The sequence below is a fragment of the Hyperolius riggenbachi genome, chromosome 5 (genome assembly GCF_040937935.1).
Source record: "Hyperolius riggenbachi isolate aHypRig1 chromosome 5, aHypRig1.pri, whole genome shotgun sequence".
Classification (NCBI taxonomy): Eukaryota; Metazoa; Chordata; class Amphibia; order Anura; family Hyperoliidae; genus Hyperolius; species Hyperolius riggenbachi.
In genome coordinates, this window is record NC_090650.1 from 286,671,209 (window position 1) to 286,686,713 (window position 15,505).

The 15,505-nt window shown below is 40.1% G+C and overlaps 1 long non-coding RNA gene across 2 annotated transcripts in view; it reads right to left on the reverse strand.

The window, feature by feature from the left end:
• The window catches only part of LOC137517672 (uncharacterized), a 75,021-nt gene extending 63,314 nt beyond the window's left edge, over nt 1-11,707 (reverse strand). For both annotated transcript variants that reach the window (XR_011020620.1, XR_011020618.1), the window contains exon 1: nt 11,536-11,707. This is a non-coding gene — a long non-coding RNA (uncharacterized lncRNA). The remainder of the gene's footprint in view (nt 1-11,535) is intronic.
• Nucleotides 11,708-15,505: the final 3,798 nt, after the last annotated feature.

The window sequence follows — 15,505 nt, forward strand, 5'->3', positions numbered from 1 at the left end:
CTGAGCCAGATTACTTCTGTTTATCATTGTGTTATACTTCAGACTAGTTCCAGGGTGTCGGGACCACGGACCTCACACCCGAGATTAGGGACTTGCTGTTTATCATTGTGTTATACTTCAGACTAGTTCCAGGGTGTCGAGACCACGGACCTCACACCCGAGATTAGGGACTTGCTGTTTATCATTGTGTTATACTTCAGACTAGTTCCAGGGTGTCGAGACCACGGACCTCACACCCAAGATTAGGGACTCTGTGTTATCATTCTGCCAAAACGACCACCATGGGACCACTGCCAGGTCCCATAGCTTACGCGACAATTCCTTGGGCGCCAAAATGACCGGCATGGAACCACCGCCAGGTCCCATGGCTTAAGCGACACCTGCTGCGGCACCAAAATGACCACCATGGGACCGCCGTAAGGTCCCATGGTGTATGCGACACCTCCTGCGGCGCCAAAACCACCACCATGGGACCACCGCTAGGTCCCATGGCTTAAGCGACACCTCCTGCAGTGCCAAAACGACTGCCATGGGACCACTGCTAGGTCCCATGGCTTAAGTGACACCTCCTGCGGCGCCAAAACCACCACCATGGGACCACCGCTAGGTCCCATGGCTTAAGTGATACCTCCTGCGGTGCCAAAACGACCACCATGGGACCACTGCTAGGTCCCATGGCTTAAGTGACACCTCCTGCATAAAAAAAAAATGACCGGGGGAACAGCCACTAGGTCCCATGGGCTACCATTTAGCATAAACAAGGTTTTGTTTGTGATTACTTTAATTTTTTCAGTGGAATTGGGAATTCCACGGAAATTAGCAAAATTCCGCGGAAATGTAATGGTGATGGAATTTAGCTCTGGTGGAATTCCGGCGGAACAGAATTTGCTCATTCCGATCACCCCTATTAATAATCTCAGGGCGCAGTTATAAAATGTTAATAATCTCCGGCGCCCTTTCCTGTTCGGCGCCCATTAAACAATATTTATTATGGGAGTGAATGGCTGTGGCCTTTTTGTCTGCTGACACCCTTTTTTCTTGCTTCCCAGTGCGGGACCCATTAAAACTGTCCAATCAAGAAAAGAAGTTACATGATGACAAAAATGCTGGGCACATAGTTAACTTTTTTTTCTTTTTTCTTTTTTTTTTTTTTAACAAAAGAAAGGTCAGCACCATTTCTTTTTTTATTGAAACTGGTTGAGGTCTGAGTGGTTTCATGTTCTGAAACCACATTGAAAGGCATTTCAGTTCTGAAAGACATCTGGGTTGACTGGATAAATAAAAAGGAACACCAACACACTAGACAAGTGTCTGTCTGCTTGCTTCGAGTCTGCATTGCTAGAATATTTTGAACTGTTCTTATTTTTTTAATGTATATTTTATAGTGCCCCCCAATTGAATGACCGCTGCTTAGTTTTGTAATAACAGCTCAAATCTAGTACTTAGTAGAATACTAGAAAGAAAAGGAATGTATCTATTTTCCTTTCAACTCAATGCCTTTGTTATTGACCTGAAGAAGCAGGATGACACCCTTAAAATGCATTGTCAAGTGATTAATAAACATCTGCATAATTGTTCTACTTGTTGGCATTTGTCTGTCATTGAGGCAAGTTTTACTTACCTTTTAAAAAGTTTTAAGCATTTCCATTCAGGTGCCTCCTCTAAGTACATAAGTTTCCTACCCCTACAAGGGTTCTATTGTTTGCTGTTTTTTTTTTTTGGTGGGGCATTATCCACAAGATTTTATTTATTGAAACATGACCTATTACTGCATCAGGATTAGTACTTTCCAGCAAAGATGCACACTAACAAATAAAGCGATTCATCATGGTTGCTGTCCGTAACACCAGTTTGATAGTACACAATCCCAACAACCCCACTATGTTTCAGTATGGTCCATGTGACTTTTGCAATTTTCTAACAACTGATGAATTCCAACTTGACTAAAGCTGTTTCAGGTTAATAGGTTGTCATCCAAGCAAAGTATGGAACTGTATAGCTACATAAGGGATAAACACATCCAAAGATGGATGTTAGAAAATGATTTTACATGTAATTAAACATGTAAAAAGGCATCACAAAATGAGACTGTTTTCTTTTAAATACCCATTTCATATGTGTTATGCTATTTGCTTAGTGTCTGTTAAAAAAACCCTTTGCCTTTTACAAAGTACACTCCATTAAACATGTTAGTATAATGCATTAGTCTATACATGAAATCTATGTGTAATTATATCCAGATATTTTGCAATAAGCACTTTTGATTAGCATATCTTTATAAATAAAGATATTTTAAGACCAAATGTACCATCTATTAGACATTTGAAAGCAGCATTCATTCTGCACTGTCCTGCTTTGACATCACTCATTTTCAGTGCTCAAAGGGGAGCAATTGCTAGGCATCAAATCATCATCAAGTAAACCAGCATTGACACTAGTTAAAAAGAGAGATGAATGATCAGCTGGGTTTTGCAGAAAATATTCATCTAAGTATCTGACCCTAAGTCCCTTGGCACTGGACTAAAGCATTTTAATGGAATGTGTTGCAATTGTCTATATTTTAATCTATACTTTCAAGAAAGAAGAACCACTGTACACCCACCATTCCAGCGTGAGATAGTGAAGCCTTACAATTACTAATATTGTAATATTAGCCAAAAAAACAAAAACTAAGAGCCTCAGCAGACAAAATAAAAATCAATCCACATTTGAATCAACAGAAAGCACAATATAAAAGATGTAAACATTTTGTTTTAAAGAGACACAATCGAACTACCTCCATGTTTGGATCAAAAACAGAGCCCAGAAAAAGAAACCTAGGCCCTAACAGAATTACACATAAAATAAATCTCAAATGAACCTAAATTAGTGTAGACTACTTTAAAGAATGGATACCTAGCTAAGGATGTATTTTGAGAAATTCTACAAGAATTTTAAAAAGTCAATAATCCTGTAGACTGGGGCTATTTTTGTAGTACATTCCTGGTGCTAATCTACACTTTTGGGACAATCTCCTGATCTCCTTCTTGCTCTAAATTACACTCACAGTCGATGTGCCTCTTTCATTCTGGGCTGCATTCACAGTACACATGCCCTACTCTCTCCCACATCCCAATCACTTTATACATCCCTCTCTTTCACCCTATACTATATTTCTCCTGGTCCTCATTCCCATAAGGTAACCCCCTTCCCCAGACTCCCTTTACTCTGTGCTCCCTCCTAGATATTCATTGTTGTGCAACAATACTTTTACAATACTCCCATCCAGGGTTGAAGGGTTCATAAAACCTATCTGCAAAGTATTTCTCCCCTCTTGTAGAATTGTTTTGAAATGGTCCTTCACTGTCACTCCTTGGTGCACACTGAGAACACAGACACCTTAAATAAAACCTTAAAAGAATAAAGATGGCAATTTAACTCATGAGTAATGGCAAAGCTCCTGGGCTCAATGGCTTTGAGGTGGAAAACTACAAAAAAAAGTAAAAATCAGCCTGTCCCTTTTTGTCAAACCTACTGATGGGGAAATAGTCCTTATAGAAGAAGCTGTTTTCAGCTCATATATTAATCATAACCAAACCAGGTAAAGGTCACTTTGATAAGTTCAAAATGTAGATCCTTTTTTAAACCAAAGCTTTTTACAGGTTATGGAATTCTCATTAACAAACCCCATCTACCTTGATTTCCTTGTTGGAACAACTTTTTCTGATAAGGTCATGCCTCTTAATAAATCCCTTTTATCCAAGATAAAAGGTAATGCTCCCCTGAAAAAAAAGATGTTAATTTCTGCAATGGTAAAACGCAGGGATGACTCTTGTCACCCCTACTCTGAGATATTAAAGTATGAAGCAGCAGCAATATCTATCTATCTATCTATCTATCTATCTATCTATCTATCTATTTATCTATATCTATCTGTTTGCCTATCTGTGTATATGGCTAAATTACATAGGGAGTGGCCAATAATTTTAAGCATTTTGTTTTATAAACCTAAGGCAAATGGTGGACACGCTCTACAATAATCTATTAACTAGTAACAAAAGTTGATAGACTGACTTACTGGATCCAAAGACAAGAAGCAAAGAATAGACTTATTGACTCATGGATCTTTAGAAGATTCGAGCGATCAGAAATTCTGATCGGATTGGTTGTAAATAATCTCCATTGGTGGACACAATCAATTATGTGAAAAAAATGTCGCCCGAATGAATTTTCGTCGAAAGAAAATTTGGATTTTCTTGGTGGTCGTGATAGATAGGAAGCAATGATTGGTTAGTTGATGGTGTAGTGAATGATTTTTTGTCCGATCAGAATTTCTGATTGCTCAAATGATTTTTCACTAGAAATTGAACCGTTAGTGGCCAGCTTAAGAGTCATAGACTGACAGCTACTATGGTGAAGGTATGGGACACATTAATAGCATTAATCGCATCCTTCAATGGCCTTGTAACAATGGTTTCAACTTGAGAAAATTCCTTGACATGAATGATGGAATGAGGCTAGGACAGTCCTAGGCAAACTACGGCTGGCAGGCTGCATCTGGCCTGCGGCCGCTATGGTGGCTGCCCACTGATAGAGGATGGCTTCCACTCCTCTCCCATTATACCTCCCTCGCACTGCCAGTGCTGGTCTCCATGGCAACTGCAATGTCATGTGACTTGCCATCAGTTTGTACCAGCGTCTCACATGACATCACCATCACCATGGAGATCACCACTGGAAAGTGGGATTTGGTGAGTTACCAATCTAAAAATGCTGATTTAAAATTCTGTAAATTGAGAACTCACATTCATTAATGGGTAGTTCACACTTGTTTTTCGCAGGCAAAAAAAAAATCTGACATATCACAGGAAAATTCTGCACAATTAGGGCTTGAGTCACAAAACGGTGCTAACTGTTAGCACACTGTGAAAAGTGCTTTGCGCAAACTTTTGCATGATAATGTTTTTTGCACGCAAAAAATTGCGTTCACGCGTTAATGCAATTTTTTGTGCGTTAAACGGTCACATTCGCACTATAAATTTGCGTTATCGCTCAAATGCGAATGTTAACACACAAAAAAATGGCGTTAACGCTTGAGCGTGAATTTTTGTGCACAAAAATCGTTTTTCACACAAAAAATGCAGAAAAACGTGCGGAAACCCATGCTAACAGCCATGCTAACAGTTAGCACTGTTTTGTGAATCAAGCCCTTTGTCAGTTTTCTCTATCAATGACATTAGCTGCTGTGAAAAAAACTTGCATGTTTTTCTGCATACAAACACACATGGGCCCATATACAATTAACTTTTTAATTCTAGTCTTTTTAATTCCTAGTCTTCTCCTAGGAGATAATTTTTTATCTTGTATTTGATAAAATAACTTTTCAGCACTTTGCAACTGAAAAAATACCAAAAGGTAGTTAAAAAGTAATATAAAAAATGTTTGTATTTTGAAAATATCACCTAGTATTAAACTCAGGAGAAAAAGTTAATTGCATATGGGCCATGATGTACAGAACATACATGCAGAAAAAAACATGCAGAATACTGAAAGACAAGTGTATCCCCTGCCTAAATGTTGCTGTATTTTTTCAAACGACGGGTCCGTCAGACCCTCCCGCGGTGCGGTCGTTCTGCTGACAGTTGCACGTGAGTACAAGCTGTCGGCAGTCTGATAAGACTGTTTTTGACTTGTACTCACGTGCAACTGTCGGCAGAACGACTGCCCCGCGGGAGGGTCTGATGGACCCGTCGTTTGAAAAAATACAGCGTGTGTACCCGCCTTTACTCTTGCAAGTTTGTTGGCTTTTGTACATTGTTGTAAATTGTTAAACAGCCCACTGCTTTCCTTTAATTAATAATATAATAATAATAATAATAATAATATTAACCCCATAAGTCTATTACCAGGTTGAGAAGAGAGACAAAGGGCCGGATCCAATTCACTTTTTCTCCTAAGTTTTCTAGGAGATAATTTTTTATCTCCTGTTTTAAATACATTGAGCAATTGAGATACTCTGCAATTAAAAAAAAGTACCAAAAGGTTAGGTGGAAAGATACTGTCAAACGCATTCTGAGTAGTTTCTTGCTTGCTGGTGGCTTAACTCCTTCTCTATTATAAGTTATTTGCTCTTAAAAAGTAGAGCAATTTTTACATTTCACACTCCCCCCATTAATTAACCAATAACGTTATCGCTGCTTATTGCACCTGAATGATCTATTTATTGTTTTTTGGGGACAAAGTAAGTTTTCGTTGGATGGTACATTTTTTTCTAAGAATTATTTTATATCCTATGCATTTTAAAGGGAAAAAGAAAATATACTGAAAACAGTAATTATTTCTCAGTTTTTAACCGTTATACGGTTAAATAAAAAGTGCTACTGTAGATAAAACCGAGACATGTTATTTGTCCTGGTTATTACAACATTTAAATGATGTCCCTAGTACAATGTATGGTGACAATATTTTATTTGAAAATAAAGGTGTATTTTTTTGTGTTTGTTTATATTATATCATTAATTGCAAGCCCGTATTTGCAAATACAACAGTAATATACCCTCATGACATACACATTTAACCTAAGGTAACTATTTATGTATTTTTTAAATGCTGTTACGGGGGGGGGGGGGGTAGTAGAGGGGATCAATAATATAGTTACTTGTTTAATGTATTTTCATGTTTTGTTTTTACAGTACAAAGAAAGTGAGTGTGTGTGTGTGTGTGCGTGTGTTTACTTTCATTTGAGTGACTGATGACTGGCTTCTCTCTGAAACCAGTGATCATTAATTCACACCCACGCAGTTTGATCGGCTTTTGGAACACGTGTTCCCATTCACTGATCAGTGCTCAGCAGGATGATGACAGGGTCCCCTGATCCAGATATGAAGTTTTCAGGGGGCATGCATATACGTAGCAAGGATAGAATCTGGAACTAGTGAAAAAGCATTGTATTCATTAAAATGGAAAAATATCACCTGGGAGAAAACTTAGGAGAAAAAGTGAATTAGATTGGGCTCACTGAATAAGTGCCATAAGCCTGGTTTAAGAGCTGGAACTCTCTGACAGCACACAACACAGGAGGAGCAGGGATTTAAAAAGTAAATTGCAGAACTCTAGTGACAAGTGATGTGCAGGTCCTGATGATATGTCAACTTAAAATCAAAAAGGTTTAAGAGCTGGAACTCTCTGACAGCACAAAACACAGGAGGAGCATGGATTTAAAAAGTAAATGGTAAAACTCTAGTGACAAGTGATGTGCAGGTCCTGATGATATGGCAACTTAAAATCAAAAAGCAAGAAAAATGACAATTCCTCAGTCAAAGAGGTGGATGATGAGAGTGCCTGACACCAAACATAATTGTTTGCACAGATAATTAGCTGGCAAGGTATAGCTTCAGAGTGCACAATGACCATCTGTACATGCATGTGTGACATCTGTTCATAGTTGTACATGCATATGATCAATATGGGCATGTCTACGTGTGTATGTTTTAATGATGTAATCTTTTCCATTGCCACTTTACAGCTTGCAAAGTCAGAGTTGTAGAATTTGAGTGCTAAAGGGTATGCTTACACTCAAATTATGCTTACACTCAAACGCACACCCAAAAAAATTTAAAACACACACACACCCATACAAAACCATCCAACCATATTAGTTATAAAAATGCTAATACTCACTAGTTTTCACATCTTTCACATATTAACAATATATACAGGTAAGCTAAAATAAAAAATTACATCCCTGTAACAGTGCACAAGTTGACATTAAAATAGAAATAACAGTAAAATCACCATGAGAACTAAACCAAGACATAAATGTCTGTAATATTTGACAATAACATAATAAAACACCCACATGTATGATATTTTCAGTGGTATGAATATGTCCACATGTGTGCATACCTCCTCTCTTCAGACCTAATGTTTTCTCAGGGACATTATATCTAATTTCCTGCTATTAAGGAATATAAGATAGATACATGTTCTAAATGCAAAAATTTGTATGAGGCACTGAATTTTATAATGGGAGACTTCATAAGGTGGGAATTACTTGGACATGGACCTGGTTAACATGTATAAATACATCAGAGGGCAATGCAAAAGCTTGGCAGATGAACTTTTTGTCCCTTGGGTTGTACGACAGACAAGGGGACATGATTTGCATGTTGAGGAAAAAAGTTTTTGCCATCTATTTAGAAAGGGGTCCTTCACAGTGAGAGAGGTTAAAATCTGATACATCTTACCTCTGGAAGTAGTTATGGAAAACTATATCTTCATTTAAAGAGGGCTTGAAAGCTTTCCTTGCATTGAAGGGCATCCATGGCTATAATTATTAGGTAATTCCCGGAAGAGTTGATTTATCTGACTGCCATCTGGAGTCGGGAAGGAATTTTTCCCTTTTGAGGCTAATTGGCCCAGGCCTTGTAAGAATTTTCGCCTTACCCTGCATCATCTGGAATATGGGCAGGTTCAGGATTGTGGATTTTTATATATATATATATATATATATATATGTATTATTTCTGGTTGAAATTGGATGGACAAATGTATTTTTTAACCAAACTAACTATGTAACTATGACACAGAATATAATTGTACATTAAAGATTATATGGGGGGTAGGAAATATATTAAAGGTATTGCTAGGATTTGCTAGGACATGGAGGGTGATTAGTATTTTATATTGAGGGTGATCATGTTGTGGGTGGTTGCTAGGATGTGGAGAGGAATAGTATTTTACATTGGGAGATAGTATATCTAAGCTTAAGGACAGAGCTTAGTATTATCTTACCAATATTCTCACTGCTCTGCATGGAGAAGACCAGTGCAGTGCTTTTCAGCACAGGAAGATTTGGGCGCAGACTGCGCCACCATAGACTGTAATAGGAATTACAGCTGTAGCGGCGCTCAGTGAGTAACGTCGGCACCATCAGAAGACAAAGCTGAAGTTGCTTTTAAAACACAATAATTTGGCCTCCAGCCATCGCTGGAAGCTGAATTATATCATTCCCCACCATCCATGGCGGTCTGGAGGGGGACTAGTAATTAACACGGCCAGGACTTGTGCAGGAGCAGGATCAGCCATATGTCGGTTGTATCCTGCGCCCAAGTCTCCCGGCGCCAATTTCAAATGTATGAAGAGAAGACTGCTGCTGCATTCATTCCAACCAATGGTGCCATAATTTCAGTGGCACACCAAAATTATCTATATATAATGGATGTGATAGATCCTCCCTCTGGTGAGTCCGGTGAGTCCGTATTTTGGCATAACCCATACTACGATTATAAAGGAACATTCTAAGCAACTCATTGAAAACAGTGATTGCAACACACTTTTCCTAAATTCACTGATTATCCCTTGGATTTAGGATTACAATCAATTTACATTTGTTAGCAAGGGCCAATGTGGTCCATGCAAGTACTCACACAATGTTCATATTTGGTGCAGCCAATCTAGGGGAATTCCCTTAGGAAGTGTCAGTTACCATATCCAGAAATCTAAGGAAAAGTACAGAGATGATTGGGGAAATGGGAGTTGGTTCCCCAGAACACAGCCATCACCTGACTCCACCCGCATCCTTTTCTGTTCCCTCTTGTGGAGCACAGTGAGAAGATGCGCAGGTCCAGCTCTATTCTCTGAGGGAAAGACTAGCTATTAGCCCTCCCCACACTTCCCTGACTATCTCATGTGAATGTACATTAAGGCTTTAATCAATCACTAAAAAGAATGGAAAGATTATGGGATGGTATAGAAAAATGTCAAGGATAGGTCACTCACCAGTAGTGAATGACTGTGCAAGAAGGAGATTAGTGAAGGATGGAGTTACAAGACCTATTATGTCTCTGAAAGGATTATAAGCCTCAATATCTAAAACAGAATTTATTGTACATACAAATAACTATTGTTATAAATAGGCTGTGTATTGCTCCACTAGAGGCAGTGTGTTTTTAGGTTAGTTACCAGCACAACTTGGCCAAAGATCAAAGGGGGAGTGTTTGCTTGTCCTAAAAAAAGGAGTTTTGATGGTTTGAGTATTTCAAGTGGCCATGAACTCTTGCACAGGACAGAAGGAAAACATAGAGAATTGAACCCTGTGTAACAAACTTATCTGGTGTTGTCTCTGGAGGCTGCTCTGACAATCTTGAGCAGCTGCAAGAAGCTTCCTCTTCCTGTTTGTTCAGACGCATGTCTGTAGATGTGAGTCAGTGTGTTGTTTCTGGCAGTCTCCCTAGGAGGCTGCCAGAGCTGCCTTTATAGGTTAAGGAGGCGTGTCTGAGGTGTGTCAGCTGATTCCTGCAGTCAGCTGACACTTGCTGCAGGGGTGTTGCTGGTTGGTCCAATTTTCCTGGGGGCTTGTTCTGTGATCTATTCCATCTATATAAGCCCTGGGCATTCAGTTACTCGCCGTCCGTTATAGCTATCAGTTCACTGAGCGCTGGACCTTGCCTTACTACTGAGCTTAGTTTAGCAAGTCCTCAGAGCTGTATATATATATATATATATATATATATATATATATATATATATATATATATATATATATATATATATATATGGAGACACTGCCGATATATATGAACTGTAGTTAGATCAGTCTTGTATATCGTATATTGTATACTATTATTATCCTAAATGTTATTCTGTGTATGACCCGGTGTGCTCTCCACTTTGATTTAAGTCTCATCCCTCTGTACTACAGTCATCTGATACTCGGTATAGACCTCGGCTAGCCTAACGACTCTGTCTCTGTCTCATCCTTGTTTGTACCTCAGCCATCTGAACTTATGTGTATGACTTCAGCCTGTTATTTGACCTAGCTCTGACTTAGTCCTTTTGTACCGCATACTTCTGATTTCATGTGTATGACCACAGGTGACGATCTAACCTCGATTTATCGTATACTTAGTATACACACAAATACCCAGTGTTACACCCTGTATGTATTTAGAGAGTTTAGCCTGTTAATTCCCCCTCATTTGTATCTAATCACAAGTTGTAATTTGATCTCTCCCCTGGGTCACCTGACTGCCACAGCAGAAATGGCAGATAAGCTCATTTGAAAGCCCAGGGTGTTAAAAATATGTCTGCTTCCATGAATCAGGAAGTATAAACTGTGCAGATATAAGTAGGATTTGTATCAGCTGTAACAAAGAAATGTTTTTTGTTTAAAGGTTATTTTGCTGTTACTTATCTTTTAGAGGAGAGAGAACATTCTGAGTTTAGGACCGCTTTAAAGATTTCAAAGCTTGGAGAGTGACGGATGTGTTATGGAAGGTTAAAACATGTTGAAACGTGAGAAATTTTGTGTATGTTTTAGGCAAAGTACGAAATTCAGGCATTCTATAGAATGCCTATGCAGTCTATAGAATGCCTGACCATTTTAGGCAAAGTACGAAATGTCTCTTTTTGTTACTTTTTGCCTAGGCATTCTATAGAATGCCTGAATTTCGTACTTTGCCTGTAACATATACAGTGAATGTACAACCGGCCACCTGTAGATGTGGTTTCTCTATCCTCTCCTGTTATGTCTGCAGCTCTCTTTCTCTTCCTTACTTTAGTTTTTCAGTAGTGCTCTCTTGTCTGTGCCTCTGCTTTGCTTTGTCAGTGACACCAATGGCTGGTCTCTTCTTTAGTCTCTGCCACTATTTTCTCACAAAAAAATCATGCTTATTTCTTGCTGCAAGTAGAGCATTGTATCATGACTCTAAGCTTATTTTTTGCTGCATTATGGCTTTTCAGGCCTCTCACTAGCCTTCAACTGCCAAAACCCAACTGCCATTTTTCCCCTGCACATGTCCAGCTTTTCTCTCCTTTTTCCTGCTCATGGGCTCCCCCTGGTGGCATCACCTGAAGGCTCCTTCACAGCAGCACTTTCCACAAACAGTAAATATCAGCATGCATGCACCCATCATCACTAGCCTCACTGACAGGCATTAGTATGCAGCTGTTACAGTCAAAGTGTGAAAAAAGCAGGCATTCTATAGAGAACCGGGTATTCTACACTTTTGCCTGAACGACTTCAGGCATTCTATAGAATGCCTAGGCAAAGTACGTAACAAAACAGACATTTTGTACTTTGCCTAATCGCTTCAGGCATTGTATAGATTGCCTAGGCATTCTATAGAATGCCCGATTTCGTACTTCGCCTGCAACATATGAATGAGAAGAGGTGAATCTAGAGGAGGATAAAAGAAGGTTGTGTGTGGTTGGGTTGGTATCTGGGCAATTGAAAACACCAGTCTTGACCTTTTTCCACTTGCATAATTCTGTGTTTACACCCCCAATCTTTTTAATACCCAGCAGGAAAAAGTTTGCTAGTAATATAAGAATGTTATTGTTTCCTTCTGTCTTTGTTCAGAAAAACTCCAACACTTTATTCGGCAGAACACATTTGGCTGTGCAGACGATTGTGCTTATTGAACTTAGTGTGCAAAATGACTAATAATAATCTAAGTTTTAAGGTGCAACAATAACTTTTGTTAGTACTTATTTACACTGATAAGGAAGACTACTTAGGGGTAACTAACTATATTTCCAGAGGACCAAACAGTGGTGTGTGTCACAAAGCAATACTTAGTTATTGACATAGAATTATCGAGAGAACAATATTTCATCGGTTAAACAGAGAGATAGTCTTTTTTATTGGAAAAATGCCTGAAATGGAAAACAAGGACATGCTACAGCTAAATGATGACAAATGGGTATCTTGCTAAATGCTCTGAGATGCACACTAGGGATTACAGCTCTTCAGCTTGGCCTTTTCCCATTCACTTTATGGTAACTTGACAGGTCTTTCATTCACTTGTCATTTACAAATTTGTCTCGGATATTGGTGCTATTCAAAAGTGATGCCTTTAAAAGACCATTTAAAACCTTTTACAGGAATTTTGCTAGTAGCTTTCACATTTCTAAGTCATATAATGCTTGTTCTCCTAGTCCTTACTGGAAAAGTAACCGGTGTATTTATTTGGGCTAGTGCAGTATAAAAAGCTTATTCATTTTTTTTAGTTTTTTTTAGTTTTTCAATGTTAAATTTTATTTATATACATATTGCATTCAAAGGGTCCAGATTCTAAAATCTGAAATGGAAAATAATAATAATAAAAAAAACATTTTTTACTGAGGTTTAAAAAACTGGACAATTCTCAGGAATCAAACTTGATGACAGAATGCCCCAGAGGAAAAAAAAATAAGCAGGGAATTACGACTGAAAATAAGGCTACTTCTAATAGTTGTGTTTCATACACACATTTCTGAACATTTTAATGACAAGACAAGACACAGAACACTTATATTGTGCTTTTCTCCGGATGGACTAATAGGACACACTCTATATTCTAATCTATATAGTAATGTTAATGAGTCTTGCCCAAGGTCTCCTCACTAGAGATGGCCTGAACCTCCTATTTTCAGTTCGCAAAATGCAAACTTCCACAAAAGTTCAGTTTGCACGAACTTTCGCGAACCGTAATAGACTTCAATGGGGAGGTGAACTTTGAAAACTAGAAACACTTATGCTGGCCAGAAAAGTGATGGAAAGATGTTTCAAGGAGTCTAACATCTGAGTTTTTGCACGGATGAGTGGGATAGACGCCAAAAGTCCCGGGGAAAGCAGCATTTTAAGGGCAGAAATCACATTGAATGCTAAATTGCAGGCCTAAAGTGCTTTAAAACATCTTGCATATGTATACATCAATCAGGGAGTATAATTAGAGTACTGCTTCACACTGACAGACCAAACTCACTGTGTAACGCACCGCAAACAGCTGTTTGTGTAATGACGGCCGTGCTGGACTGGTGCGCACCATAATGAGAATGCAGGCCGTGGCGGTTTTCAAGCCCATATGGTCGCCGGGCTGTGGTAGCTCAATGATAGAACAACAGTGACTGTCCAGCTGATAAAATTTGGTCTGTCCACAATGAAGCAATGACTTTATTATCTTCGGTGTGCCCCCCCCCCCCCCCCCCCAGCCCCCCGAGACACTAATATAGCCATCGGTCATTGCTTCATTGTGATACGCAAGGCCCTTCACCGCGGCAAGGTAATGATCACAAAGGGGAATTGGCACATGTACATGCCTTTTGTTTTGTTGTTGTAGCTGCAGTGCAGCCAGAAAAATTAGGCAGGCATGTACACGCACCAGAAAAATTAGTATAGCGGCTGCTGCTAGCAACAGCCTTAAAAATTCAGGAATCCACCTGGAGTTCTGGACCCTGTTGGTGGTGGCGGAGAAGGCAGTTAAGTGTTCTGCGGGCAGAGGTGCTGTGTGGGGAGCGACTTAGTCTTGGGGCAGGCAGCCAGTCATACGGCGTGCAGGCTGAGATGCTGTGTGTGGGGACTGACTTAGTCTTCGGGCGAGCAGTAGCCCTCCGGGGTCCATGCCTCATTCATTTTGATAAAGGTGATGTACTGAACACTTTTGTGACTTAGACGACTTCTCTTCTCAGTGACAATGCCTCCAGCTGCACTGAAGGTCCTTTCTGACAGGACGCTTGAGGCAGAGCAAGACAGAAGTTGGATGGCAAATTGGGACAGCTCTGGCCACAGGTCAAGCCTGTGCACCCAGTAGTCCAAGGGTTCATCGCTGCTCACAGTGTCTACATCCACACTTAAGGCCAGGTAGTTGACTACCTGCCAGTCCAGGCATTGGTGGAGGGTGGATCCGGCAGGGCTAAGGTGAGGCATTGGACTAAAGAATGTCCGCATGTCCGACATCACCATGAGATCACTGGAGCGTCCTGTCCTTGTCTGCGTGGACATGGGAGAAGGATTACTGGCAGTGCCTTATTGTGTTGTGCTGTGACATCACCCTTAAATGCATTGTAAAGCATAGTTGCCAGCTTGTTTTGCAAGTGCTGCATCCTTTCTGCCCTCTGCTGATTTGGAAACATCTCCGCCACTTTGTGCCTATACCGAGGGTCTAGTAGCATGGCCACCCAGTATAGCTCATTCCCCTTGAGTTTTTTTTTTTTATATGGAGGTCCCTCAACAGGCTGGACAGCATGAAAGACGCCATCTGCACAAAGTTGGATCCAGACGTACTATCCATCTCCTCTTGCTCTTCCTCAGTGATGTCAGGTAAGTCCTCCTCCTTCCCTCAGCCACGAACAATACCATGGGAACGTTGAGCAGCACAAGCCCCCTGCGATGCCTGCTGTGGTTTTTCTTCTGCCGCCTCTTCCTCCTCCTCCTCTAAAGAAACACCTTCCTCATCATACAAGTCTGACTCCTCTTCCCCACACGACTCTTCTTCCTCCTCCTCCTCCCCCCTCTGTGCTGCCGCAGGTGTTTAGGAAACATCTGGTTCTGATGAGAATTGATCCCACAACACTTCCTCCTGTAACTGTTCCTGTTTACACTCCTCCACAGCTTGATACACCACTCTACGCACGGCACGCTCCAGGAATTAAGTGTACGGGATCAAGTCACTGATGGTGCCTTCACTGCGACTCATCAGGTTGGTCACCTCCTCAAAGGGCCGCATGAGCCTGAATGCATTTCACATGAGTGTCCAGTTGTTGG